General features: G+C 37.9%; 1 protein-coding gene across 4 annotated transcripts in view; it reads left to right on the top strand.

Moving 5' to 3' along the window:
* The window catches only part of NPAS3 (neuronal PAS domain protein 3), a 593,897-nt gene that overhangs the window by 500,487 nt on the left and 88,410 nt on the right, over positions 1-5,000 (top strand). The gene's annotated exons all lie outside the window — the stretch shown is intronic.

The raw sequence follows: 5,000 nt of genomic DNA, 5'->3' as shown, positions 1-5,000 counted from the left end.
GGATATTATCTCTGTGATTTTTCACACCAGTTGGACATGAGAAGCTAAAGTATTGCTCTATTAAGCAAAGTTGCTCAGATGTGAAGAAAGTTTACACCTTTTTCTGAGTTGCTACTTGTAGAAGAGGTACTTTTCAGATAGAAGGAGTAAGCAATACTAAAAAGACTAGAAGGCTTTCTTGGGACAAGTCTTGGTAGAGTTCCCACCTGTACTTTGAGTGGGAGAGATTAGCACCTGAAATGTCTGTCACTGCAACTGTATTTTCTCAGGTCTTAGCAGAACAAATTTTTGGTAATGGCATTTCCTAGGCTTGAATTGACATCACACACAAGGATAGCTGCCCATAGAGGCAGAACTAAAGCATGATTATGGAATCTCAGTAATATTCTGTTAAATTTAGATTTCTAGATTTTCACTTTTATAATCTTTTTTCCTATTAAAATGACAAAAATAGTAAGAGCCTATAAAAGGAGTAAGTAAATGGCCAGTAAAATGGTGCTGTAACCAGTCAAACACTACAAGTAAAATGTAGAGGAGAGCCACTCCTTTCCTACCCTGTTCATTTCAGTAAAATGTGTATTTTAAAAGCCTAGTTGGAAGTAATCAAATTATAGCATGTATAGCAATTAAATTGTTTCTTTGGGCAATTCAAAATGGAGGAAAATAAAAACATAAAATTACATTGACACCTCACTGAACACTGAACTTCCTTGTCGTCCTGCCCTCAAACTGATTAGGCTGTGGGAAATACTTCTTATAAAGCTTTAATGCCCCATTCATCTTCAGTTAAGGTAAGAGAGTTCTGGTTTCACTCATTTTGCATTCTCAGTGGCCATCTGCAGATGTATGCAGAAAGGCAATCTTTTTTTTGAGTATTTTCTCATTATTTATATCAAGTATTCAAGTAATAGAATATGTGGCTGGAATTAGTGCATTTACAGGAAGGCTGTGGGTTTTTGACTCTTGCTGAATCTTCATGAGTGCCTACATGCCAGGCACCTTCTGAGATTGCCACACCCGAGCTAGTTTCAGATTTGTTGGTTTGGATATTTCCAGCAGAAGTGCTAAAGAAGCATAGAGCTCTCTCCTACTGCAAAATTCACCTCAAATCTGGGAAAGGATCCAAAAGAATCAAATGGAGACAACTATTATTGCTCAGAGTTGTCCAAGTCTATAAAGGACACTCCTCTACATACTGTCCCTTTTAACAGGGAAAGGGTTTATTGTAGGCACATATTATAAAAAACAAAAGAGCAGCAGAGGGCTTAGAACCTTGAAGACATCCGTGTCAATTTTTGGTTTACTTTTTTTTTATCGCACATTCAGGTTTATTAGGACTGTGATTCTAAAACTCGTTAAAGGCACCTAGGAGGTTGCTGCCCTGCTTACACACTGTGACCTCTGCCACAGATTAGTGCCACTAGATAGGAGGGAAGAGCATGGGCACTGTCACTTGTCAGCTGTAACCTTCGCAGCCAGGATGTTAATATAAGCCAAAATCAGTGGTGGTTTCACTAGTGGCTAATCTGAACTGTGGGTGGCAGGTGCTGAGAAGCAGACACACCATGCTTAGCAACCTTAGGCAGAAAGATGGCAGAGATGTAGCAGGCAGACACCTTTGAAATCATCTCAGCAGGAATCTTCAGAGTTTTTTGTGTAAGAGCAGCAGGGAAGGCAAGCCAGAGGGACACGGAGCTGCAGCCTTGCTCTGCAATAGCCTTAGTCCCATCACAGGGATTGCTGCCTCCCATGACTGCAAGGTTTCAAGTGCTGTCACAAGAGCTTCACTTGTTGTGGAGTCACAGTACTTGAGAATATGCTACATAACCTGTTGATCCTGTTGTCTTATATTCTTGTATTAGGCAAGATTCTTTCCTAAACACTGTGCCAGAATCTTCCATGAGGTCAAAATATATTTTTATGAGCTGCCCTTCTCCCCACCTAGTGCCACCATCTTCTGCTTCTTACATCTGTGTTTTCGTTCATCATTTCCTTCTCTCTGCAGCTTTTAGTTGGACATATACTGGAAGGGTAGTTAGGAGAACCATTACAGTAAATGCATGCAGGCTATGGAATTACAGTGTCAGGATGAACCTGAGTCCACAGCCACTACATATACTCTCTATCCATTTTTGTGCACCAGCAATGATAGTCTAATAGTAGAATTTTCAATTTCTTTCTGACTGATTTCCAGACTCCTAGAACAGCCACCTCTGAACAGCTCAGGCTCACAATTCCTGGTGTTAGATAGAAGTACAGCCAAGAGGGGAGTCACGTTAAATCATCACTGTTCTGTGATCTACTCTAAGCTGCCCTGAAGTACTCACAGATAGGAAGTTAAGGATATCCTAGACATAGCTTCCTATGTCATGCTCTGCCCTAAATGAAGCTCAGCCAGAACACCAGAACTAGAGTCTAAGGAATGCCACAGTGAGAGGGCATGCTGAGGAATTTAATACAGATATAAGATATGCCAGTGTAAATACCCTGAGTGTTGCCAGTTAATTTGTCTGACAATTTTGCTCAGGTTGATTAAGCTATATTACTGCATGGTGCCTACAACATACAGAAAACACCTTAAAAAACTTACTGTGAAATTTAAAACTACAAACCAAACAAGTGCCTGTTTCCTAGATCATTTACTACTAAGGCATTCATTTGGAAACACTGTGATGTGTGTTGTGATACCTATTAAATTCTGTAAACGTGATGACAATAAGGAATGTCAAATATTTTTGAAGACCCTTTGGTAATGTATTTCAAAACCAGCATGAAAGTGTTTTGGTTTTTTTACTCACTTTGACAGGTGAATTATTTACTGCCTAGTGTAGTTTTCTGAACAGCTGAAGTTTTCTATCAATGAGATGAATTTAGAGTCAGGCAAGGGAAGCCATCTCACTAACCCTGCATCCAACCCCATTCCCAAGGCAGCTTGACTGTATCTACAGCACTTTCTGCTGTACTGCAAATGTCAAACAGAAGGTATAATGGATTTAATATTAGTGCTGGCCAAGGTGTTGAGGGAGCTGTTAATAATGTCACTCCAGCTATTGATCTGAAGCCTTTAGAAATCAAAGAAAAGTGAGAGATCCCCAACTGGGGAAAGGCACAACAGTGACTGTTTTTTTATTACCAATATATTTCTACATATATAGTGCTGACTTTCTGGAATTATGTGATCATCATTAATCTTTCAGAGATTTCTGGAATCATTATGTGGTAGAATAATATCAGGGTGACCCTTATGCATACTAATGATAAACCTTGCTTTCATTTCAGCCCCAAGTTAGCTTTAAAAGGTAAAATAGTGATGCCAACAACATTAGTACAAATCTTCAGCTGCAGAGAAATTTTATTTATTCTGTAATCATATACTGGTGAGGTTGAGATGTCTGTATTTGACTCCTCCTAAGAACATTGTCACTTCTGCCTGTTAAGCTGGGATTTGTGTAGCTGCCATTGCAAGAGGATAGGTTTTTCCTAAATATAATTGTCATGGCTCAGCTTCCTCTGTTTACCACAGAGCTAAATTTCGCTCTCGGTTTATATTCTTCCAGGTTCCTCTGCCACAGGGTAGGTCCACTAGACAGAAATATATACACCTGAAAGTGCCTAAATGCAGTGTATGTATGGTAGTGTGTGTGTATATATAAAATTATTTATAAGTGTACTAATGTAACACAAAATTAGGCAAGTGTCTTTAGTATACTATGAAATTCCAAATCAGTATAAACAGGAGAATAATCTACCTTTGCTCTCATTTGATCCCCGTGTACTATGATAAACACATATTTTACAGAATTGATTTTCAAGCAGAAATTCTGTTATCTCTTCCATAACTCCAAGAAGACCAACCAGTAGAATCTCTGTTGCATTCTGGACAGACCAGCAGTTAGTGTGGTTTGTAAGCTCTTTGGGAACAGGCAAGAAGAAACTAAAAAAATGGCAGGAGGATTGGAGACTGCATGGAATTTCTACTGCACTCTTCCCTCCCTCAATAAAGAGAAACACATGGGCAAAGTAGGCTGGAGAGTGTCTACTTGCCTGTATTGATTTCCCCACAGCTTTTTTCAGATCTATTTGATTTGGGCTCTGAGGTCAAGATTTTTGTTTCATTGATCCTGTGTGTGTGGCAGCTCCAGTGGAGGATGTTTCTGTGTCAGCTGAAGGGTTGTGAGAAATAAGACTGACTGATCTTCCTAAGTATCCCTAGTCTTATGTGGGATTGTTCCCACATAATACAGTGGGAACACAGCTGAGTTTGGAAAAATCAGAGTAATTGTGTTTCCATCTTCTCACAGTTACTTGTGATATTCAATCTACATGTTCATTTAAAGTACATTCCATACATCTTTGCACACCACCACAATGTTCATTTCATCCTTCCCTCACAAGTGCTTTGTTCTGAAATTTTTCGTAGTTCTTATTTTGTGCTCTTCTCTCAGCTCATTCAGTTTTGTCTCTTAATTTCATATGAATGCTGTTTTCTCAAACAGAACAATAATTTTACTCTGTCACTATATTCACCTATGTAGCCTTAAATTACATTGGTTTTTTTCTCCATCCTGTTGTTAAAAATTCATATCTCATTTATTTTTGCCCCCACCAGTCATCTTGTCTTTCCAACCTCCTGTTTCTTCCTTCTAAATATTGCTCTATGACATTGTGTATCTTTCCAAAGTAATAACCATTAACCATATTCATTATACCTATTTTTTAACTGTGGGGAATTTTTTTTCCATTTGACAGATTTGTTGATGCCTGCTCTGAGTAAAATGTAAATCACAAATTTTTTTTATTATTATTTTAGTATTTATTTTATCATTTACACATTTTGTTTATTTCTCATTTTAAATTTAGAGTTATAAACCCAGAAAGTGTTATATTTAAACAAATAATTTTAATTTTTTTTTGTGTTCCTCTCTAAAATAAAATGACACTACAGTCTTTACTTACCTAATCTATGTTGATATTAACTTGTTTTTCAAATATTATGCTTC

The sequence above is a fragment of the Agelaius tricolor genome, unplaced genomic scaffold, assembly GCF_023055355.1.
Source record: "Agelaius tricolor isolate 1412-34295 unplaced genomic scaffold, bAgeTri1.0.p SCAF_5, whole genome shotgun sequence".
Classification (NCBI taxonomy): domain Eukaryota; kingdom Metazoa; phylum Chordata; class Aves; order Passeriformes; family Icteridae; genus Agelaius; species Agelaius tricolor.
Note: the sequence above shows the minus strand (reverse complement) of the source record. Positions and strands in the feature narration are given on the sequence as shown.